This window comes from Lissotriton vulgaris, chromosome 2_1, assembly GCF_964263255.1.
Source record: "Lissotriton vulgaris chromosome 2_1, aLisVul1.2, whole genome shotgun sequence".
NCBI lineage: Eukaryota > Metazoa > Chordata > Amphibia > Caudata > Salamandridae > Lissotriton > Lissotriton vulgaris.
This window is the reverse complement of record NC_141687.1, coordinates 654,094,378-654,120,298: the sequence shown is the minus strand read 5'-3', so window position 1 is coordinate 654,120,298 and position 25,921 is coordinate 654,094,378.

The window sequence follows — 25,921 nt, the reverse complement described above, 5'->3', positions numbered from 1 at the left end:
ACAATAACAGAAATCTATTCAGTCCAAGCACATTCATATAAGGACCAATGAACAAATAGTTCCCCCAACAGGATGAATTGCGGCAAGACAATTAAAACACACGATTGATGAAAGAATCATAAACCAATGTTATTTTCTTAAACATGTAATTCTCACTGTTCACCACCCACTTCTACTCTATCCCATGTTATTATTATTTTTCCTGGGCAAAAGCATTAACAACAGCAGCTTTCTTTTAAATTCAAACAAGCAGATGCCACGCATGCAGTCCCTCAAGACCACATGTTAGTTCTTCTTGTGCATGCATGAGGTTTCTCCGTCTTAAAGTGGGATAGTCACGTTATCTCTACGTTATTCTACTTTGCACAAGCGCAAAATGTTTTTACAAATTAAAGCGGGTTTTAGTCATGCTGCACTTTACTTTACATTAATTAAGCATGCGTAAAGCTTTCTCCCCAACTGTCGGTGTCTGGTGTATATTAGTTTAGTCTTACCTATAGTTTTAACAGTAAGTAAAAGTTAATGAAGGATTTGCTCCGAGCAAGTTTCGTTTTTCTTGAACCCTTGCTCCATCATTGGCATTTGATAGAAATCATGCAGGAAGCAACCTCCACCACCAGTCGCAGCTGGCTTGACATGAGGGTGGGGGGCAGTGGGGGATCGCGTGGGGATGGGTCATGTAGGGGTTAATTTAAAATTTAAATAGAAAAGTGAACTTACCTTCGCCGGCCCGGTCCTGAGTCGTCCCTGCTCCTTTCCTGCTCTTTCTGCCTCCATCAAGAAAAGGAATCAGGCAGCCTCCTTCCCCTCCACTAAGCCAATCACAACGCTGCAGTGGCACCGTTGTGATTGCTCGGGACGCCGATCAGCCAGGCGCCTGTGGGGAAGCCATTTTCTCAGTGGAGGTTGCATGCAGCCTGTATGGAGAAAAGGCAAAGTGCGCATGACTGGTTTGGTCAGCCCCAGAGGGCTCACCAAACAGACAGCGCCCTCAGCAGTGGGAAACCACTCCTCCTCTGCCTTAGAGCAGCCCCGCCCCCGACCAAACACTTCTGCTTTCTCGCAGTGCGAGAAGCAGAAACATAAAATTGTAGTTTCACCATTTTGTGTTTCTGCTTCTTGCACTGCGAGAAAGCAGTGGGGCGATGCTCCTCCACCCTAGTGGAGGAGCCGCCCCTGTGGTAACCAAGCCACAATCACCATTTCTCACATGGCCACTCCGAGAGACGAGTTAAGCTAGAAGAAAAAAGTAGGAAGCCATTTTCTAGCTACATACAGACGCCGTCAGGGCCTGGTAATCCTTTTACTGCCTCCACGGTTTAGGTCTTTCATAGTTAAAACAACAAACAGACAACAAGCCATAAAGTATCTGGGTCTACCGCGGCAGAGTCCTAGAACGCTCAGTCAAACTAGGAGCACAACTTACATCTGTTACTATCACCATGGGAACAATTGCGCATATTTCTGCGTGACACCAACAATTGTCGGGCAGCCGTATGCCGCAGCTATACACAAAGACATCACAATGTACAAGGCCCTGTTTTTACAATGTCAATGAACCACACAAATGTGTTCACGTTTGCCGTCATAAGTGACCTTCACCGTTTAGAAATCACGCCGTCTTTTATGGTAACAGCACGCACGTGCAGTGGCGCGCGGTGTTCTATCACCGCTTAAACTACGGTATCTATCACAGAAACAAACTGCCCATCCGAACCAAGAGGACACCTGTATATATCACAGAAACAACCTTCCATATTTTGAAATTTACTGCCCTGTACGAGCATTTTTTTTCTAAGGAGGCCATGCAACCTTGCCCACTTAATGCTTTTGATAAACTTCTACTGACAAGGAACTTGATTAATGACGGTTAAAAGAATTGAATCAAGAGCAAGAGGGACAGGGCCAAAAAAGCAGACTGCCGGGCTGATGGAAAATAACGTCTCTACAGAAATATATGATGGGCCCTCTTTTTCGCCAAGCCAAGTAATTACTCGCACAGGCCTGTTGTAATAATTCCTATTAGAGCCAAAACGGAAAAGTCAGTAACTCACAGCCCTGGGACAAGGTGAAGGCAAGGCCAGAGGAGCATGGATCAATATTTAATTTACTCTCCCTGGTTCGCTTCTATCCCTGTATCAAATTCTTTAAGAGAAAACCATGAAAGAAATGAGGTTTTCTGAAAAAAAAGGCCAGCAGCACAGGCCCTAATTTCCTTGGGGTGCTGGTAGGCTAAGCAGAGCAAGAAAAAGCTCTCAGCAAAACAATACACACTCGAGGTGACTCATTACGCTTCTGTTGGGAAACAAGGCCCCATTAGCCTGATGTGAGGAGGGTACATCAATCAACGGCTGATCAGCCAAAGTTGTGATTTAATTTTCTCGAAAATGGGGGAAAGCGTCCTATTTCTTTGCAAGTAAGATCATTTCTCAATGTATGTTTTGAAACTCGTTTAAAGTCGTTTTCTTTCAAACTTACGGAAAACTGAACCAAAAGTAAAACATAAAATGAAAATTTTATGGTTTTGTTGATTCAGTTTTCATTCATTGCTTCATGTCATAACTTCTTGAAATTTCCGAGGCCTTGGGGAGTAGAAGCGGCCTGCTCGCTGCAGGCTGTGTAGCCAGCTGCTGAATCAGTATTATGTGCCAAAAGCATATTTTCCAATGGTGAACACACATTTCTCTGATTTAAAAGCTTCCTTCTGCATCTTTTTAATGTCATACAGAGCCTTTAATGGGGGAAAATTCGGAAAGGGGGGGGGGAGGCATTCTTGGAAGTGGTACCTTAATGGGGAAAAAACAGTTTGCATATGGGCCATGAATTGGAAAGCACAGGTTGCTTCTGGGGCTCTTATGTTTTTTGCAATTATCATTTTTTTGCAACTTACAATTGTATTAGAATTGTAAATTATAAGACACTGTAAATGTAAAATTAGTGTGTGCAGCTCAGCCATCAATTTGAAGAATCAAAACAATATGAAATGCAGAATGAAAAACTAGAGCACCCAGTACCATCTATTTCCAAAACCAAATCTCTAAGTAAATTAGTCTAAAATCAGAGAAAATGGGCACTGCAGTGGCTCAGTGGACTTACGTCCACTCCAGGGATCTGTGATCGACCTCGTGGTCACAGGTTCGTATCTAGCAGATCCACGCAGCCTTTCATTCTTTTGAAGCCATAAATCGGATACTATTAAGTTGGGTTACAATAAACATCTGTTATTTCAGCACCAAGAGACGTGGGTGAATGTGTGCCTTACAAATAAACAGTATGTTAAAAAAACATACCACAGATAACCGACATCAAATAAAAGAAATACATCTCAGTTATGGCCTGACTTTTTACATTTTGCTATGCACCCAAATAACAAGAAAGGTACTAGCTATAAGCAAAAAAAACGTGCCTGTAAGCAGAATGTGATCTATAGGCTTCTGTCAATTTGACTTTTCAGACTTCTTTAAATAAATTCAAGCATTTACAGCAATTTTGCAGCTCTCTTTTACTACTTTTTTTTCTTAAGTGATATACCTGATGTTTGCCAGGTTTTCATCTTGAAACTAGGTGAAGAATTTCGGTAGTCTCTTCATTGTAACCCAAACACTTGATAAAAAGCATTGGCAAAACCAATAAGATTTACCTTTAAAAGGCGGTTAACCTTCCTTTGAGTTGCTGATGCTGAGCAGCATCGACAAAAAAATGCTTGTGCCCAGGCTGAACATCCGAAGTTGATGAATTGAGTCCTGTTAGAGAATTAAAAGTAACACTTTTTAATTAAAGTGCTTATAAATTCCAAAAGCTCTGGTACAAAGTGTCAAATAAATGAGTCACAGTTATTACATATACACACATTTTCTAAATCCCTAATGGAAGTGTTTCAGTACGTTTGTAGGGCATTCTAGCGTGCATTTAAGAAATAATTTTCTGTTTTAGTTGCTTGTATTTTTAAACGAGCAGGTTTAAATTAGTTAAACAAAAATGCAATCTAACGATTGGCATACCACTTCTTGTCACTGTACACGCAGAATGCCATCAAACAGAGCTTAGGTTCAATTGTCGCTGAACGGTATTATCTCCAGCATACAAACATTTTCAGATTTCAAATATCTGAACATACTTCATTTCTTGGAGTCTGGGGTCATTCTGTAATTTATGCCAGTTGGGCTTGTCAGTTATGGATCATACTATGCCTTCATTCTGCGCCAATTGCATGCGAACCGTCTCTAACTGTGTGTTCCAGACCTTATTAGACAAGTCAAATTTGGTAAGACTACTTTCTTAGACCGTGCAGTCGCAGAGGGTACTATTTCTCCCACTGTCCATTGAAGAATTGGAGCCATGCACTTCCTCTGAGATCATGGAGGCACAAAGTTAGCATTGACTTAGCATTTGCACAGCCTGTTCTATTTGGAGCTGTGCATTCCTTCCTTTGAAAAAGTAATAACAGCCGCCCAGACATCATCTTTTGGCTTTTCCGGCTCTTCCATGCCCTCTTCTGATCACCTGCCAGGGGCTTTCAGTAGTGCCAAATGAAACATCACAGCTTCGCTTTTAGCCTGCCCTTGAGGGCCAGTAAATTCAAAGGTCTGTGTACAATGCAGGCAGGAAAAGAGCAGCTTTGCTCAGCTTGCACAATACGGTATTGTTTGTCACACACACAAACGTTCAACACGTGCACACACACGCGGACTCACTCCTCTCCAATGGGCGTCCGCAGGGGGGGGGGGGGCAGGAGGGGCGCGTGCCCCCCCTGGAGCACCCCTCCTTGCCCCCCCTGCGGACGCCCATGAAAACCGTGACTTCAAGATGGGGTTCTCACTCTCTTTCCTCTCCTTTCTTTTATTTGCTTCCCTATGAAATGGATCCAAAAAAGAAAGACGCTTTTGCTGGAAATGTGGTATTTTTCTGACATTTTAATTCTAAAGTGCAGCATTGGGAATAAAAGGTTAAAAATATGAAAAATAGATAAATAACTAAATAAAGTTAGACAGAGTGGTAGCAAACTGCCCAAACTGTTTTTATTCACACAGAAACACATTAGCGCCACTTTTACAGAGTTTGCCAGTGAAGTGCAATTTTTGTTTTCTTGTCTTTGTTTTCCCTGGACTTGGAACTAGTGCACCAATCCTGGAGGTACTGCAATGTGTGGATTGGAAAACAAAATGTGTGCTGCGGCTCTGCGTCCAGGGATGTGGTCTTTTTACCATACTGCTTACGTTTTGTGAGGATATAAGTAATGGCCATTGAAATGGGTCCATTCAGGGCCCTGTAGTCATGTCCTTAACTTTTCAGACAAAAGCACTCACTGATTTCTGAATAGTGAGTGTAAAAGCATTAAGGTAACCTTGGTGTTCCTGCTTACATTTCCCATGGTTTGCTAAATGTTGCATTCCCTATAAGTGTTTGCTTTTTCCAGGACGTTGTTACTTTTTTTTTGTAGGCCGCATATTGCTCTTGTCTAGTGCGTAATTTAAATTGAGTCGCATCCAGGTGTTTATAGCGGGCAACAATTGGGGTTGTAGTTGAAGACAGTGGGAGTTTTTCTCAGTGGGGCAGTACGGGATTCAGTGGGCGAGAGGATGTGGCACTATGGTCAGAGCTGCTGAATTTGGAACTGGGAACCAGGTTCAGCCTTAATAACCAGTCCACCAGACCACTCTCCTGCGAGAGCACAATCACATGCTAGACCTGATAAGGCTTCGCAACACCTTAGAACCCCTGGTGTCTTTGCACCAGCAGCTGGACCCTAGTACTCAGATGACAAGTGTAGGTTAATCTTCAAGGATTGTCCACCACTATCCATACTGAAGTTCACCTCCAGTCTTGCGGGCAGGCCTATGAAGCAGCACACCCTAGAACAACAGTCACTGAGGTCACAGGATCCTTGAGAAGGGCCAGCTCTAGGGCGGTGCAACCAGTGTGACCGCACCGGTTTCTGACTTTAGGTGGAGGCATCATGTTTGCAAGTATATTATGGTTTTAAAAACGCTTGCTGCCTCCTTCCTGGCCTCCAGCAATTTTCGGTAACAATAAAAATGTCATGATGACTCTGGTGATTAATGTTATTCCTAGAGAGAGATCAGAATGTTGTCTAGTGGAAGTTCTGACTCATGGAAAGGTAGCTCAGAGGGTTAATGTACCGCTGCAAAGAACATGTACCATGCAGATCACAAAGTGCACATAATGTAAATAGGTCAGTGGGCTACTGCTTTTGTCAGAGAGATCCTTTTGTTACTTGCAGTTTATAAATTAAAATCCTAACTTAGAACAGCGAGCTATTAACTGTCATCTAAGAGCTGCATACAAACTGCAAGGTATAAAATAGAGCGTTATGTTCCCCCCCATCCCAGTCTTTGATTATCCTAATGTCCCAAAAAGTGTTCTTTTGGACAGAAATCAAATCTGATTATTAAGGAGAACCCCCCAACCATGGTATTACGTTTTAAATTCCGGGTATTGTGTTTCTCCAGACCAATCACTATAAAAGTATACGGGCGACTAGTATGGTTGTCATGTGACTCCTACACCTTGTAGTTCTTATCTTATGTAACATTTTCTATACAGTGATTTACACACATATTGATTGTCTCTGTGTAATGTGTGTGATGTAAAGTGCTCTAACACCCTACAATGGTATGAGTGGCGCTGTAAATCAAATTAAATGCGTCAGAGAGAGAGTGGTTATGGAGACCTGGGGGGCACAGTTAAAGGGTGGTAGTGAGGGAATCCATTGCAGAGGTGGTCATTGGGGGGCACTAACAAACATTAATGCACAGGACACTAGCAGTGCTATGGCTGGCCCTGCCCTTGAGGCCAGTCTGCCTCACCCATAGGTACCTCCATTGGCCTTGTTTCAGCAGTAGTAGCTGCAACTCACTAGGGATTGACAATGCAGGATTTGCACGCACACCAAACTAAGTTCGCAAACTTCACAGTCTCCCTGCTTCATTTACAATCACGTTTAACACGTGCTGCCTGCTGTGGGGCCACTGGAATTAATTATGCAGCAAGGATGACAAAATGATGCCGTAGTGTTGACTAAATTATGCATTTAAAAAAGGCTGCAGTGTAATGCAGTATATTTTCAGTATATTTTCAGATATTTTATTATTTTGACGTGTGTACACATGCTAACAGTCTCTGGAAAGATTGTGCCTCATTAGTACCAGTGTAACATACAAACACAGCAGTGAGAAAGGTGACCAGTCAATCTTTGCAATAGGCCATCCACTCTGCAGCAACACAAGACACATTTTTTATTAACGTTTGATATGTTTGAGCTACAAATAATTTATTCGTTTAAATGGTCAGATCATGCAGCAGATCTTGCATTATGGGGCAACTATGGCAGAGCGAGTATTTTAGAGAAAACATTTGCAAAGTAGGATATTTTGCCATTCATGCTTGAACTGCTGCTCTGGAAAAAGGGAGAGAAGTGCTGATGACAGAAACTCCATGGCTCGGAGACAAATAGCTTGTGTTTCCACATTTTATCGTATTTGGTACATCCTCTGATTAAAAGCATATCCCATTTTGTGAATATATTTTAATGTCAATAACTCATTATAACCTTAAATAATCATGTGTAGCCATTGGTTGATTAAATTGGGCAGTGAAATGCCACACAAATACAAAAAATTGGGATGTATGCGCATTCTGGCCACACCTCTGGCTCCACCCACAGATCCAATCCTTGGGTTATTCCCACCCACTGATTCTCCGCCCACTGTTCCCCTACTTTTTTCCCCCCACTTCGACCACTGTCTAAGACTCAGCATTCCTGGACCTGTGATGTGGCGCAGCTGCGGGCGCCGCATGTGCCACATATTTACGTTGTAGGGCTTCCGCATAAGGGAGCTGGCCATTATTGTATCCCTAAACGCGCGCATGTTGTCAATTTGACATTGGCTACACGTAGAGGGACTCTAGGTTTCTTTTAAAAAATATAGCTAACATTTGGACCTATACATTTTATTTTGTATAAATTAATTGAATGTGTGTACAATTTAGCAATGCCCGGGGAATTCTAGTAAAGGGAGCACCCCTTGGCGAATCACTAGCGTGTGTGATTGCTGCATTATTTATTACTGACTTTGACGTTGTGCTTTAACTTTGGATAACATTTATCATGAATTCTAGTACCAAGAAGCCAATATTGGTAAATATGTGCGCTACAAATAATCCCTAACATACACTGTGCATACAGTATATTTAACCTGGTGCTTTAATCATAGGCTGTTTTAAAGTATTCGGTGCTGAAGACAGCCTTCATTGGTGTTGGATCGAGGACCCGGAAATCTGCACACCTAGCAGACAGAGAATAAAGCAGCTTGTCAGAAAGTTTAGCGTTTTCCCTAGAGGCAGGGTTTGTTGGCCTGTGGCAGGGTCAGTCACATGTCCTGGATTCCTGTCATTTAATTGAGTCTATCCCAGTTCTGCGCCCCAGTGTTTCTTGTGCCCCACCTGGCACACATCATGTCGGAGGATGGTGATGACGTTAACATTTGCCCCCCAGGCTGGAAAAATGTCTGCGGACGCCCATGATCCAGCCTGTTACTAGCGGACCCTGGGGTAAATAGTTCTTGGATATTGACTGTGTTTCTTTAACACCTGAATTGTAAAATACTGAATCATTCATCCTTTACTGATTCTATCGGGAGATTAAGCATGCTAGATTAGTGTATGAATTATGGCCTGTTAACAATTAGTTATGCCATGGATATTTTTGTGTACAATTGGATGGTATTCTTGAAGTCTCTGTCTCTCTTTGTGTATGCAAGACAATAGGCACGTCTCTGGAGTTAGTGTGGGATTTTTGCAACTCACGTTGGTTACAATTATAAGGTACAAACACCCCCAGCCGACATCATTGTTGAGGCGATATCTGCCAGTCCCCAAGTCGTCTTTCCATATTTGTCCATAATTGAGTAATCGTGTGAGATGTTGTCCAACACTGCCCCCTTTGTCATTTTCAGAGTGACCTACATCTCAACACTGTCTTGGAAGTTTCTTATTGTTTCTGGCAGGGGTGGTGGAATTGCAATCATTTACAAGAATGCATATACTTGTAAATTGGTAGATACCACTCAAAATGATTGCGAATCAGCCCTATTTAAATTGTCCATTACCCCCAAATTCACGCTGTCAGGATTATTGGTATACCGCCCCCCTGGGACAGCGAGCCCATGGATAACATCATTACCGGATTTCCTAGCTCCAGTAATGCTTAAAGCGTTGAATTTTACGATCCTAGGGGACCTAAATATACATTTAGACGACCACAAGTGCCCTATAGGAATCAGCTTCTTTCTATCCTTGAAGCTTTTAACCTTCAACTTTTAAACTCAGGTCCCACACATTGTGCTGGTCATTTACTGGACCCGATCCTGTCCAACCTGCCTTTAGACTGTTCTCGTGAAGCTCTACAAATTGCCTGGTCCGACCACTTAGCTGTCCCCTTCTCCTTAGATATGGCTGAAACAGCAATAAGACCTGAGGTGGAAACTACGAGGCCAGTTCGGAATTGGGGGAAGATCAACATGCCAGAATTCAATAAGCTATTGATTAAAACACTCCCGTGCGCTGAATTACCAGTTGCTGCACTCAATTGCGCCACTGAACTCTGGCTGACCAATGCGGTCAACTTAGCGCTACCGATGACATCAAAGTCCGCACTTTCACACCACCCCCCAGCTCCATGGTACTCGGAACAACTTAAAAGCCTCCGCTCACAATGTAAGACCTTAGAGCGTAAATGGAGACAAGGCTATTCTCCTTCACGCAAAGTCATATACAAAGAAGCCTTGAAAAAGTACCACAACAGTTGTAAAACTGCAAAAGCAGATTACACTAAAAAAACAGTGATTGATGCACAAAACTGCCCAAAGGTGCTATTCTCCATTGTTAAGAAATTGACTGGTGCTAATTCTACCCCTCCTCCTCCGGCACTTGATACCACCCAGTGTCAGTCCTTAGCAGATTACTTTATAAATAAAGTTGATCTTATCTATGATCATTTTACTACACTACCAGGCACTACTTCCATTGCCCCTGATACGGTCCAGGAATCGGAAAATACCACCACTGATGCAGTTATCACTACCTGGCAGCCTTTAGATGCCTCTTCCTTTGTCTCCTGTTTAAATAGTGTGCGATCAGGCTCCCCTCAGGACGCCCTCCCGGTCAAAATTCTTAAACAATTAGATCCCCTCACTCACCCCACCATTATCAAATTACTCAACGCTTCTCTGAGTGAGGCCCATGTCCCCCAACCTTGGAAACACGCCATGGTTGTACCTCTATTGAAAAAACTGGGTGCAGATCCTTCCAACTCTGCCAATATTCGCCCTATATCTTTGTTGCCAATCTTCTTGAAGATACTGGAGAGACATATAAATTCCCAGCTTTCTAATCTGGTCGAAAACACTGCCTTTCTCCATCCTTCTCAGTTGGGCTTTCGGCCTAGGCACTCAACTGAGACAGCCCTCCTGGGGGTAACAGAGAGTCTTAGGCACGGTGTCGATCAGGGAAACACCATGGCGCTCATCCTGCTGGATTTGAGCGCAGCCTTTGACACCGTGTCGCATTCCATCCTCATTGACTCTCTGAAATCTCTAGGTGTGGCAGGCCAGGCCTTGGCCTGGCTGGTGTCTTTCCTCAACGACCGAAGCTTTCAAGTGTTTTCTTCTAAAGCAGTTTCCGCCATCTGTCCATCTACCCGCGGCGTCCCCCAGGGCTCAATCCTTAGCCCTTTATTATTTAACATTTATGTTAAACCCTTGGCAACCATAGTTGAACAGGCGGGGTTAACCCTGTTTTCCTACGCAGACGACACCCAGATTGTTTTCTCCTTATCAGGGAGAGACGAGAACAATATCTCCGCACTCAAGTCGGGCCTCACTCTTGTGGCCGATTGGTCACAACAGAAACTGTCTCAAGCTGAATGGGGAGAAGACCGAGGTGGTCATTCTGGGACGGAACAAACATCTATGGGGTCCCCGCCATTGGCCCACCGAACTGGGAAATGCGCCTACACCATCTGCTGCAGTTCGTAACCTGGGTGTCATCATTGACGACAGGCTAACTATGAGGCAACAGGCTACCAAGGTTGCAGCCATCTGCTTCTCAACACTGCGGTGGCTTTATAAGATTCTGTGGATGCTCCCCCTCTCCTCCCGCAGAACCGTAGTCCAGGCACTTGTAACATCTCGCCTGGACTATGGCAACATTCTCTACTTGGGCGCAGACAAAGCCACCATACATGTGCTGCAGGTTGTGCAAAATGCGGCTGCGCGCTTACTAAAGAACTTCCCTAGACGCACTTCAGCCACTGCCGCCTTACGCAAACTTCATTGGCTGAGCATCCCTGAACGTGTTAAATTCAAGGCACTCTGTTACATGTTCAAGGCCAAGCATGGCAGCGCCCCAGCATATATTCAAGGGCTGGTAAAACCCTACAGACCCTTGCGCTCACTAAGGTCATCGGACATTGGTAACTTTACAGTGCCAAGATGGAAGCTGACAAAAATGGGAGGCCGCTCCTTTTCTACTCTGGGTCCTAAATACTGGAACTCCCTCCCTTTGGCATTAAAATCAGAGACCAACTTACTCCGCTTCCGTAAGGCTCTGAAGACTCTGCTTTTCACTAAGCGTGACCAATAGTCGGCTGTGTCCCCAAGCCAAGGTGATACACCCTCCTTCTTCTACAGTCTATCACTGGCGCCGGGAAACCCATTGTGGGTAGCTGTGCGCGATACAAGCTTAAAAAATAATAATAATTGTCTTTTCCAGATCTTATGATTGCTGGTAATAAAAAATATTTCTGTGGTGTCTCATCGATTCTGCCACACTGATCTCCCTTGGCCAAAGATTTCTATTGGGGAATTCGCTATTTGGCCATATCTGGGATGCCAGGTAATGGAAGAGAACTTAGTGCAGGTATATTTCGAAAGGGGGCAACTTTATGACTATTGAAAACGCCAAAGTTAGTTTTGCCTTCACGATGGGTAATTTCTGGTGTATGATAGGTTGCACAAGGCAGAAAAAGATACACGGCGGTATCACAGACCACAGAATTGTCTCATGCACAGTCAACTCTGTTGGTCCTGTTGGTTTCTAGAGGAACAATTACAGCATTATATAAAGCATACAGAAATGACAAGGAGTAGGCGGCACAGTGGAGGTGGAACAGTGGGATACAGATTGTGGTGTGGTGTGCCAGAAAACGGAACAGAATAAAACCATGATTTCGGTGCATTGCGCTATAGTAATGACAGATTACAAATGTCATTTCAACATACCACATAGAACATACATGATACCACACAACATACTTCTACTAGATTGCTAGGCTTTCCCACACGGGAAATGGGAGTGGCAACCTATTTAGGTCGAGCGTGAGCCAGCGTGCAAGCGTTGCTCTGCGAAGAACTGTGGTAGTTCGGTATGGAGAGAATCTCCACCCACTCCACACCCCTTATTTTTCATTGGCTTGTGTGTTTGTCCTTTGTAAATGCTGTCTTCTCATTCAGTATGAGGCTTGTTTGTCCCGCCTTAGTACAGCCATGTTTTCATTTGTATCCTCCCATGGCTACTGGCCCCTTTACTTGGTTGTTACACAGGTGTGTACTATTTCCTTTATTGCCGGGGTGTGGTTCCTCTGGAAGTCCAAGGCCCAGGGAGCAGCTGGAGCTGGAGCCCGACTCAGGAGATGGACCAGGTAAATGTGTAGTGTATTTTCCCCTCCCCATCCTCTCTCCTAGTGTCCGTGCCTTCTTCTCAGCCCCGAAACCCCATCTGCCCTCTCGTTGTCCATGCCTTCTCCACCCGCTCTCCCTCCTTACTGATGTCCGTGCCTTCTCCCCCCCCCCGCTCTCCCTCCCGTTTTATCAACTATTTGCAATGCAATAGGTCTCATGTAAATTGGAGACTTATTGCATTGCAATTGTTTGTTTTACTAAAAGTTGGGGGTTGAGTGCTGCTTGCGGGGAAGCCATGGTTTACAGCTTCTGTATCTGTTCTGCCTGCAGAAGCTGGAGGAGGCAGCACATGCGAACTGCTTCTAGGGACCAGCCACACCTTTGAGCATGGAAGTGGCTGCCTAGCCTATTCGCTCAACTTTAGGCTGGACGCCAAACCCCGCCCCGGAGTCAGCAACAAGCGGATGCATCCAGGATATCCAAGGATACTGCATGGCATACAGGAGGATTCCAGTCCATCCCTGCCTGGGTCGGGGTAAGTACCTCTGGGGATCACACGCACTGTGGGCAGGTTCCAAACAATGGACAGAGGAGCATCGTACCAACAGCAGGAAGGCAGGATCGCGGGGGTGAAAGGGTTTGTGTACACCATCTGTCAGGAAGAAGTTTCCTCTCAGTCGCACCCACGCATGGGTCAGCCTGAAGAAAACATTGGGACAGTCCTTACACCGCTAGATGTTCAGAGAAGTGCTTTCCTGTCAAAGTTGTGTGTTCGACTCAGAAATAGCTTGATATTTAGAGAGATCTGCAGGGCACTCTGCTGGCAGTGTTTCTGATGGCCGCTCTCAGTGGTGATTGCAAATATATTCTTATATGACTAGACCTCCACCCTTCAGAGCTTTAATGATAGTAAAATGTCAAGGCTACTTAAATGTAATGCATGGGACCGAATGAGACTTGTTTATATGCAGTGTGAACCAAACCTGATTGAGTAAAGAATTGTATCATACTTCGTTAACCTAGCTGGCTTTAACACAGAGATTATGACCCCAGTAATTCAGTTTCATTTTATAACTGGCCATTACAGTGGTACTTATGTTTTTTCACCTCAGAAGGAGGGAAGGCTGTGCCTCAGTACCAGGATTCAAAACTGTGTCGTATACATCGCAAACCTATTTTTGCAGGGTCTAAAGTAACCACTAAGCTAGCTTTATATTGCACACTTTTAATAATTTAGGTATTTTTATGTAACAGACTATGTAGAAAAATGGTTTGGTTAGAATGCTGGAATAAATCTCAGCAGTCCGCATTCTGGTCAATTATTTTTTTTTGCCCCCTATGCCACTCGAGGCCCAGACAAACCATGAGCAAATCAAGCTTGTTCCTGCTCTAAACTGAAGTGTCTGATCCGATCTGCCAGGCCAGGTTGCCTTTAGATGGGAACACAAACAGCCCCAGACCAGTTTTGTTTTTTTAGCCACCTTAGCAAAGAGAAGCTTCAGTGCAACTGGTATGCACTGATATGCATCACTTGCTCTCACATGTGCCACTAGCGCCTCACTTATGCCTGGATACACTCTCAGGTGATTAGTGCACTATACAAATTATTACAGCTTAACATAACAAATGGGTTGAAACCAGTGAGAGGTTGCCTGTGTTCTTGTCTAGAGCAGGCTCAGCTCCAGGATTTTTAGGTTGAGCCTAGCGGCAGCGCGCATGCACTGCTCGCTTTGCGAGACTGCTGCAGTAGAGTAGGGGAAAGAAGCCGCTCCCACTGTCCTCCCATATTTTTCATTGCCTTGTGTCATTGTCTTTCATAAAGGCTGCCTTCAAATTTGTTAATAGGCTTGGTAGTCCCTCCTTAGTATGGCCTTGTCTTCATTTGGAACCTCCCGTAGTTACTGGCCCCTTTACTTAGTTGGTACATGGTACCTGTACTATTTTCTTTATCATGTTTCTCATACGTTAGGCACGATGACGTTACGTCACAGCATCGGATGAACTGAAGGATGTGTGTTCTCGTCTGTCTACAAGGGGGCCCATTACGATGTCGGGCGGATTGCCCCCGCCAGGCTGGTGGTAGCGACCGCCAGCCTGGCGGGGGCAATCCGCCGACATCGACACTTGTTTCCCCCCCCGCCATATTAGTATGGCGGGGGGACCTCAGCGGACGGAAAGACCGTCCGCCGCTTTTCCGCCCCGGTCGCAAGACGACCGGAGCAGAAAAGGGTTTCTATGGTGGCGGTGTCTGTCAGACACCACCTGCCATATTAGGATGCGGTTCTACTAATGCCTTTCCATGGCGACAATGCCGCCACGGAAAGGCATGCGGTCTTCACTCTGGGAGCCCCCTGCGGGCCCCCAGAGTCAAGGAGGGGTGGGGTTGCACACGGGGGGGGGGTACCTGTGGTACCCCGCCTTCATTTGCATAAACAAAGAGGCAGGCACCTTGGGTGTAGGTTAAAGTGGGGGATGGAAGCTGTACCACTCGCTGCCTTGAAACATATATTGGCCTCAAACAGGGCTACGTACTCACCCATGTCTTTTAATCTTTTTATGGCCGACCTATGACATCATCTACATAATGTCAATGCACACTCTCCAATCCTTGCAGGCCAAAGGATAACATATTTGCAATATGCAGATGAGGCTATTCTATTAACTCACACAAAAATAGGGCTGCAAAGATTCATAAATACGTTTGATCATTATATATTAGCGAACGTTGACGAATAATAAAAAAATTATTATGACAATAGGATCAACAAAATCAGTTAAGACATTATGGAAAATTTATGAAATATCTATTGAAACAGTAAAGCAGTATAAATATTTAGGAGTTAGGCTTGATGATAGGATGACTTTGAACTACATTTTGATAACATAAAGGCCAAAGCAACTTCATTGTCTTTTGCTTTTAGATTATTGCGAGATAAACTTTTCTGCCCAAGTTACAAGCACCTAAGGTAAGTGAAGGCGAAACCCGCCTCGCTTACATATGGGTCAATAATTTTTCGTGGCAAAGATAGCCTACTGGCATGAAGTATGTGTGGTGCAGTATGTTAAACTGGATGTTTTTGAACATTTGATTGCAGGACACTTTTTGTGGTGTTCTAGTGCTGTGAGCCATTCTTTGTCAGGGAGAGCCCGGCCAAATTCCTCCTCCCAGTGGAGTCGCACTCTGTTAGGGGTGCATGTGTAAATTCCATGATGGATTTATAGATCCATGTGATGAGGTGTTTCCCGATCCCCATATTTAGGAGCGTATGCAATACGGGTTGTGTCTTTGGCTCTCCATCCGTGAGGTCCCATGTCTTTCTGCAGTCGGCCACCAGTTGTCGATGTAAGAGGAACTGGCCGGAAGGAAGCTCGCTCTCTTCAGTCAACCCTGCAAATGACGTCAGCTGACCATCAGTGAACATGGCTTCAATCTCAGTGAGCGCATGCTCTGTCTGGGCTTGGGCCAAGTTATTGGGTGTCCTCCTCTTGTTAGCTTCAGCATGGCTGTTCTGTCTTTCTTCTTCTTTCCTTCATGCAGGTTCTTGTCTGATGTAGCAAGGGTCAGTGGTGATCCTAAATACTAGATTTAGGGGTGTTGCAGGTAGGTAAAAGGTTGGAACAAATGGGTCCCTTCCCTTGGGTGGGCACACCACCTATTATGCCACCCTTCAGTGGGAGGAGGGCATAACCCTTTCCCTGGTTGGCTGAGTCCCCCGTCTGCAAGATGGCAGGGACTCGGAGTTGTGCTTCACCTCGCCTCCTCCACCTGAGGTGTGGAGTTGGCAGAATTGGGCACACCTCTTTTCCTCACTTATTTTTCCCGCCGGTTCTTCCGCCCAAAGTGAGGGTCAGAAGCAGTTGGGACAGGTTACTGAAAGCAGCAAGTGGCCTGGGGGAAGCTCACAACGACAGCAAGCTTTGAAGCTTCCCCTTCCTGAACCCTGTCCATCCTGGGGAAGGAGGCTTGGCACCTGGTCCCAGGATGTGCATTGTTTCATGCGCCCTGGAGCAGCAGGCTCTGGACCCAGGGCTCCAGAAACATGTCTGGTGGTGGCAGCTGAAAGCAGCCACTCAGCCTGGACACTAGTGGTAGGGCGTTTTTCAGCGGGCATCTCTAAGATGCCCTCTGGTTGCATTTTTCAATAAATCCCACACTAGCATCAGTGTGGGTTTAATGTGCTGAGAAGTTTGAAACCAAACTTCTCAGTTTTCAGTGCAGCCATTATGTTGCTGTGGAGTTCATAATGACAAACTCCCAACACCATATACTCTTAATGGCAGCACTGCACTTACAATGTCTAAGAATGGAGTTATACACTGTAGGGGTGCAGGGCTCATGCACCTGTACCCCCACCACTGGTAGAGTGCACTCAGCTAGAGGGTGAAAGATCTATGCCAGGGCAGTGGGTTGTAGGCATGGCACACAGTAATGTGCGCCATGTCAACTCTTCACTTTGTTGTGCACCAAAAAATGCAGCTTGCAAAGGCAGTGTGTGAGTGTAATGTTACAGGGCCTGTAAGGGTGGGAGAATAAGTGCAACAGCCCTTAGAGGTCTTCCCTGGTCACAGTGCCCTGGGTACCTGTGGTACCATTTACCAGGGGCTGACCCGTGCCAGAGATGCCAATTGGGTTTTGTTTTTAATGCAGGTTTAGGGAAAGAACATAGGCCCTGGGCACCTGATTAGCAGGAGCCCAGGGCACACTTAGTCAAAGCACATCAGCAGTTCAGCAAAAATTGGGGGCTACAATGCAGAAAGAGGGCAGTTTCTCATACAAGCCTATATAGCAATCAGAAGCCAGCATTTAGGACAGACAATGACACAAGCCAATGGCAAATATGGGCGAAGAATGGGCAGGGCTTCTGTTCGCTACTCTACCACAACAAGTTTCGCAGAGCACTGCATGCGAGTTGGCTCTAGGCTCACCCTAAAAAAATGTATTAAATCAGTACGCAAACAGATTGTCAATGTGAGCAGCGATGTGCTCTTTTCTGTGTTTTTAATTGAGCAGGTACTTCCTTTCTTTCTTTCTGATGGTTGCATAGCCGCACTTGAACACGGTTTATAATGTGCCACTCTGCATTGTTACACACAACTTTATTATTACACAAATTGGAGGTATTGCAAGCACAAACGTGTTACTGCACACGCAATTGTGTTACTGAATACGCTCTGTACAAATACTTGTTTACGCAGTTATACAAACTGTCGTACTAAATGTACATTGTTTTACAATTTTGTTTATGTAACTGTATATGTAGAATACAATATATATGTAACTATGAATGTATAACAAAGTATATATCGAAATAATGACCCTAGCCGTACATAGTTATGACATTAGTAGCCATTTATGAGCAGGACCTGCTTTGGAGCGGTTCGGCCGGTCCAGCTGCACCAGGTGCTGATTGGGGGGGGGGGGGGGTGGTGAAGGGAGGGGGAGAAGAGGGGATGCTGTGTTGGGCAGTTTTCAGGCAACAATACAAATGCCAAGATGACTCTGGTGATTAATGTTCCTGCTGGAGAGAGATGGAGTTGTGTCTAGTAGCAGTTCTAACTCATCATAAAGTAGCGAAGAGGTTTAATATGCCTGCTGCAAAGAACGTGTACCATACAGATGACAGAACTTTTTTATTAGGATAGCTCAGTAGATTGCTGCTTTTGTCAAAGACTTTGTTGTAATTATAGAGCATAGCCAATGTTGCATATTACAAGGTTTAGGAATTACGTCATCCATACAAGTAGGCAGTATATTTTAAGGGTGTTTGGTCTGAAGAAGCACAAACTCTGGATTTAAAGCGTACCTCAGGTTGGCTTTACTAATGAGTAAAATCCGAAGAGATCACAAGTGCATGCATGTTGTTTGTTAGCCAGGGGAACTCAGGCTTGGTGTTTGCTCTGAGAGAACCATTGTACTCCCTAATTATTAATTGCCTAGGCTGCCAGGAAGACAGAGTTGCTCCATAATGTGGTACTAGATTGCCAAGACCAGTGAGATCTGTGAGGAAGAGGAGAGCACTAGAGGGACAGAGGACCAGTGGGGAATCCTGTTGAGTGGATCCTTGCATAGATGTTGGTGGAGACCGCTGCTGCACCAATCAGATTGTTGTACATGTGAAGGTTCAAGCTGGTGACTGTATGCTACAAGGGGCCACTGTGAATATTACTGTGCTGATCAGGACATTGCCCGAGTGAAAAGCAGATGTCCTGACGCTATAGGCCGGGGGGGCCACCAGCCTGGCGGATTCAATTGTCATAAGGAGAGGCCGCCATGATAACCTGTGTTGGCCAGAGACCTAACTGAGGACTGGAAGCACAAACTTTTGAACTCCCCCCCTGCCCTTTGTGGGGAAGGCCAAAGGAAACATACTTTCACATTAGAGGAGTGATGAGGACACCCAGCCATGTCCCTTGAAAAGCCACATGTATGATACCCGCAAGGCAGGCACTGTGAGGTTCCGTGACAATCGTAAGTGGTGTTTTTGACTCGTTCGAATATAGACGAGTTTGGTATCTATGAACCGCAAATGACGAGTTTAGTGGGTGTACGCGTTTTCACTATGCTGACCTGAACCGTTCATCTTGTTCGTGGGTTTCTTCATCTGAACCCACGGGTTCCATTTTAGATATGGCAGCCATTTTGTCTCTTGCCCTCAAGTAGCCAGCGAACGGACGCTGTCCGCTTTGTGACCCTGGGATTCCCAAGCTCTTGCGGAATACATGTGTTCCTTTGAGGGTGTCTTTATGACGAGGGGGATGACACTGCAAAGGCAGATGGCCTCGTTCAAGGCTCATCTTGCCGCGCCGGTCTATTGTTTCAGCCGTGCATTCATTAGGCATGTCTCCTTTGATTCCTGCAATCGTGTTTCCGATATCACCCCCTTACACTCTTTTCAATCTGTTGACTATCTTTGTCTTCCTCTGCACCTGTTTTCTGACTCGTTTACAGCCGGAATGGAATGCACTAATGGTGGGAAGATGTACTTTTACAGTTGGGAACCTGCGATGCTACTGTAATTATGTTCCGGGACCTTGAATACATGAAAGCGACCCCCTATGAAATTTACTGTGGGAACTGGGTTGTAACCTTTTGTTTGCCATGTTGTTCTATGACGAAAAACTGTATAAAAGGAGCGATCCACAGATGCAATTTGAAGCAGTCTCCTAGAACCTACATACGTTGTACTTCTTGTGACTTCTGTGTTCCCTGCAGTAAATAAACCTCGATCTTTGACGCGAAGGAAGTGTCCCGTGTCTCTGTCATTTGTACGCCGGAACAGGTAACCCACGAAGGTTTCTGTGTTGTCCCCTGGCACCGCTGGGTCTTACGAAAACCCAGTCCTTCAGTTGGCGCCCAACGTGGGGCGACATCAGCGGTACCGGTCCAAAGCCCGACGATCGTGAGGAACTTCGTGTGAAATCTCCGAGGGAAGGTGCACCCCGCTTCATCGATCCTGTTGTCGAAACAAGTGGCCCGAAGACTTTTCCCGTGAAGATCCCCCGCCTCCTGACGGCTGCGACGGACTGATGCCCTGACTGTCGACCTGTTTTGGCGCCTGGCGTAGACCTTTGTACAGCGAGACGATTGACGGGCCTTCCTGGTGACACCATTGTTCTTTCAGTTAAGTATTTGTGGGTCGCTCCCAGAGTCCTTAGTTGTTGTTGGTGCTTGGTTGTTTGCATGGTTCCATTGCATTTGTGGTTCTTAGTACTTGGTTCTTAGTTGTTCCATTTTGACGATTGCAGTCGCCAAAGACCAAGGGTCTTACATTTTTGTGAGGATATCGTAAATCAATAACCCTTGAAGTTTGTGAAACTCGGTTAGTGTGCACGATGCCTGGCCGTAGTACTTTGTTTAGTTGCTTTAAAGGTTGTGGTGCGGATTCCCGATTGGAGGATTCATGTCCGATACCTCCAGTTGGAACTCCAGTCTATGGGTTATATAGTCGCCATGGTGTGGGTCCTATCGCATATAATGAGTGCTGGGTCCGTTACACTAAAGATGACGGTGACCTTAGTTGGCCACCTCATGGTAGTTTCGAAACAGCAATTTTGGATAATCTAGAAGCAAAATTGTTCAAAAAGAAAGCAAGGCCAGCCATGTTCGATTCCTTTCGGTTATGGCGTAAAGAAGCCAAGCAGAAAGAAATCAAACAGCTTAGACGTAATAAGAGGGAAGGTATCGTTACGACAATGAGAAATGCAGAGCAGTTCCAGCGAAACAAAGACGAGAAGGAAAAGGAAGTTTTTGATAGATTATAACATATGGCGGTGGATAAGTGTTATCCCGCTCTACCATCGAGTACTGATAAGAAGGGAGAGGAACAGTTGAGGATCCTTTGTTGTCCTACCTATTGAAGTCACCACCTCCATACGGACAGGATACTACAGCGCCTGTGGTTCCCCCTGTTCCTCAACCTGTCGTTCCGGCGGCTGCTGGTCAGCCTGTCGTTGGTCCTGTTCTTGCGAATCCTCCTGTCCCTATTCCTCTACCTGCTCCTGTTCCTACTGCTCCACTGCCTATACCTTCTCAACTTGCTGTTCCCGCTATTTCTGCTCTTGTGGTTACTCCTACTGCTCCTACTGCTCCTGTGTTTAGTCCTCATGTTGTTGCTCCTGTACTTTTCTCCTCTTCTCCGTCTGTTCGAAGACGCATTCCTAATGCTGTTGCTAATCTTTACTCTCCTTTTGGAACGCTTCTTGGGTCCGACGTTTCTGATGTTCCCCAACGACGAAGTCAGCTTCCTGGTGGTAAGGAACGCGATACGTTAATTAGGATGGCGCGTAATTGGATTAAATATCCCCTTAAAAATTCCCCGCGCATAGTTTTTGAGACTTTCTCTCAATTCAATGAGCCAACACAGAGATTCGTGTTTGACGAAATGTGCAAATTTCTACGTGAAGCTATATCAAATGATGAGGTAAACGAAGTACCGATCGACGTAACTGAACTTCAGCTTCAGTTTTCGAGTGGTATGATTGTGGGTAGCAATGTTCGACGTGCTATATCTTTTATCCTTTCGTCCCACTGTGATACCTCGAGCATTGTTTAAAGATGAATCTGAGGAGTGGATGGCGACGCCTGGTCAGTATCCCATGCGTGAAGTTCCCCCAGTGTATATGCCAGGTAACCCTGGTGCTGCCCCTCCGATTCTGCCACACTTCCAGAGAGTTTGGATACACCTTCCATGGAAGCGATCGGAAGTCTTACAGGTTAAGCAATCTTTGCCTGACCCCCGTAAAAATCCTGCAGGATACTACAAAGAGTTGTCTCAATTAGTGGATGCAACGATCATGAATCTTGCCGACATCGACATGTTGTTCGGCAACGTAGTACCTCAACCGGTTTGGGCGAAAATACGTCAAGAAAATCACGCAGCTGAGTTAGGCGGTGATTGGGCTGCACTTACTGCGGCTGACGGATTGCAGGTTGGTGGGGCTAAGCCTGAGCAGTTAATCACGGCTTTGCCTCAAAGAATCATTACACTAATGAAGACACTTATGCCAGCCATGAAAGGTAATTGGGATAAATTGTCTGCGTGTAAGCAAAAGAAGAACAAGAGTGTCTCCGATTTCTTTACGAGATTTGAGGAGGCATTCATTGATCACAGTGGTCAGGATATGAGCACTGAGGGAGGTCAGAGGTTGTTCGTAGATAAATTTGTATCGAATTTGTTGCCTGACCTTAGCAACAAATTGAAAAATTCCGAGAGTTCGTGGGCTGTTTCTACCTCCGCTCAGATATTGGCCACGGCTCAGTATTACGAAAATAGGGAGAAGGAGGAAAATGATCGTGCGGATAAAAAGACAAAAGATCTCAAAACAAAAGTTCTGTTACAGCAAGCGTATCCTCCGCGCTCAAATCAAAATGATTCTCAACAGCGGAATAGATCGCAATCGCAATCCGCTAGGCCACAATCGCGGAATGACTCCTCTTCGCAGAGACCTTTGCTTGGATACAATCAATGCGCTTACTGTAGAGGTGAGGGTCATTTAAAGTTTGATTGCCCGGTTTTGCGCGACCGAAATAATGGTGGTTCATCTAGAGGAGGTCGTAGTGGTCCTCAGCAGGCCTCGCAAGGTAGAGGTCGTGGTGTTACTCAGAATCAAAATGAACGTTCTAACAATTCATCTGATTCCAACAATTGTTTTGATCAGCGTGGTTCATCGTCAGGTAGATCTGCACAGTACCATGTGGACGATTTTTATATTGAGCAGGGTATTGATGACGGTAATTACTAGGATAGCCACCGACAAAGAGAGGGAGTAGTATCAGTTCCGGTTGATCAGAGAGGGCCTTACGTCGCAGTTGCCACATCGGGCGTAGTTGAGCCTTTTCTGTTGGACACTGGTGCAGCGAAAAGTTCCATCATGCATTCGAAACTCCCTGGCGCACCTTTGTCTGGCTTAACGAATGTTTCCGTTGGATTCTCTGGCACCCCTGTTAGCAATCCGGTCTCTAGTCCTTTGCCCCTTACAATTGGGCCTTGTGAGCTGAAAGCTCCTTTGATTTTGACTACTGGTTGTGGTGAGAATCTTTTGGGCCTGGATTTGTTGAAACGTTTATATGCGACTTTGTATTGTTCTCCTGCGGGAGTGGAGCTTACGTTGGGTCAAAGAGTGATCTCTCCCATGTACTTGTCATCTGATAAGCTCCCACCGGAATTGAGTTCTGACGTGGGCCTGCTTGACATCTCTCCTTATGTTGTTCAACTGAGATCGAATGTGCGATTGCCACGTATTCCCCAGTATCGTATCTCCCTTGATGGTGAACGAGCGTTGTTAGCGATCATCTATGATCTCATCGAGAAAGGTGTTATTGAGGAGACTCGGGGAAACGTGTGTAATAGTCCTGTGTTACCTATTCTGAAACGCACTGATTCATCCAAGCCTCCTGGTTATCGTTTTGTTATTGATTTACGGCAGGTGAACAAAATTGTGATTCCTCAGTTTCCTGTGGTGCCTGATATTACGGCTTTACTGACTCTGATTCCAGCATCTGCTTCTTGGTTCTCAGTGATCGATCTGAAGAATGCTTTCTTTAGCATTCCGATTGCTGAGGAAAGCAGAGATTTATTCGGTTTCTCATTAGGAGGTCGCAGCTTTAGGTTTAAACGCGCTCCTCAGGGCTACTGTGAGAGCCCATCGATATACAGCCAAGCCCTGAAGAGTCAACTTGACGCGTTTGTGTTACCGGCTGGTGCGGCTTTAATTCAATATGTTGATGACTTATTGGTGGCTGCTGATACAAAAGACATCTGCAAAATTGCTACGGTATCGTTGTTACAGCATCTCTGTGACTTACATCACAAGGTGTCACCTTCTAAACTGCAATATTGTTGTCAAGAAGTAACCTATCTAGGTCACTTATTGTCAAAGGAGGGAAGAAGGTTGACCCCAGAGAGAATTGCAGCGATTGCTCGAATGACTGTGCCAACAACTCAGAGAGATGTGCGTGCCTTTCTAGGTATCACGTCATATTGCAGGCAATGGATTCCAAATTTTTCATTGCTAGAAAAACCATTGGTAGCCCTCACGTGCAAGGATGTTCCAACTCCTTTGCCATGGACTGAAGAGTGTCAGAAAAGTTTTTCTGAATTGCGTGATGCGTTGTGTTCGGCTCCTGTGTTAGGTACTCCTGACTACAGTAAGCCGTTTACACTATACGTTCACGAGAGAGAGGGTTGTGCGTTAAGTGTTCTGACGCAGCAATTTGGTGGTAAGCAGCGTCCATGTGCATATTTTTCCTCGACTTTGGACCCAGTAGCCAGAGCTTTGCCGAGTTGTCTAAGAGCGACAGCAGCGGCTACGGTGTCCATCCGACAATCTGCAGGATTGGTCATGGATAATATGCTTACGGTGATGGTTCCACATGCAGTTGACACTCTCTTAAATCGTACGAAAACTCAACACTTGACAAGCGCAAGGTTGTCCGGTTACGAGTTGATGCTTTTGGCAAGTCATATTCAAATAAAGCTCTGTAATGTCCTAAACCCGGCGACGTTGTTGCCAACCAATATGGAATCAGATGACGTACCACCACATGATTGCTATTTACGAACTGAGGAAGAAACGAAGGGTCGTGTTGACCTAAAAAACACTCCATTGGCAGACCCCGATGGTACCTTGTATGTTGATGGTTCGTGTTTTAAGTTGCCGAATGGTGATGTGACGACTGCGTATGCTGTGGTAACATTGAGTACGGTTGTGGAAAATGCGAGGTTGAATCAGAATTCTGCGCAGGCGGCAGAGTTGATTGCGTTGACGAGAGCGTGTGTTTTGTCAAAGGGAAAGCGAGTGAATGTATTTACTGATAGTCAATATGCTTTTGGCGTTGCACATAGCTTTGGTCGATTGTGGCGAGAGAGAGGCTTTATGACATCGCATGGCACGAAGATCCAACACGGACAGCTCGTGAACGATCTTTTAGACGCACTTACGTTGCCTAAGCAGGTGGCGATTATTAAATGCAGTGCGCACCGTAAGGTGACGGATGATGTTGGCCGTGGTAACGCATTTGCGGATGAGATTGCTAAAGAGACAGTTAAAAATCTTGCAACTAGAATGTATGTGACGAGTCCAGTAAGGTGGCCTACAGAGACTGGTATGTGTGAGGACACTGTTGAGAGTGTGAAAGTGATTCAGAAGGAGGCCACCGAAACTGAAAAGACTAAGTGGAAGGAGAGCACAGGAAAGTTGGATGCGAATGGATGTTGGATTGATTTGTCGGAAAATCAGAGATGGATGTTGCCGGATGCATATGTGCTAGCTGTTGTGACTATGGCGCACGGCTTGTCACATATTAGCGCGAAAGGTATCTGCAAGTTGTTGTCCCCTGTATGGAAGAATGATGGTATCGCTAAGTGTGCTGAGAGAGTGGTTAAGAATTGTATGGTATGTATGATGTACAATCCTGGCAAGGGCACTCCTACCCCACCTGGCCACTTTGCTCCTCCTACATGTCCCTTTGAGGTTATCCAACTGGACTTCATCCATATGGAGCGATGTAACAACCTGAAGTACGTTTTAGTTGTGGTTTGCGCATTCTCCCGATGGATCGAAGCCTATCCTCTCAAAGACAATACTGCCCTGTCCACAGCAAAAGTCCTACTGAAGGAATACTTTCCTCGGTATGGAATGCCACAAATTGTATGGTCTGATAATGGAAGTGAGTTTGTGGGGAGTGTGATGAAGAGTGTGTGTAAGGGCCTTGGAATTACACA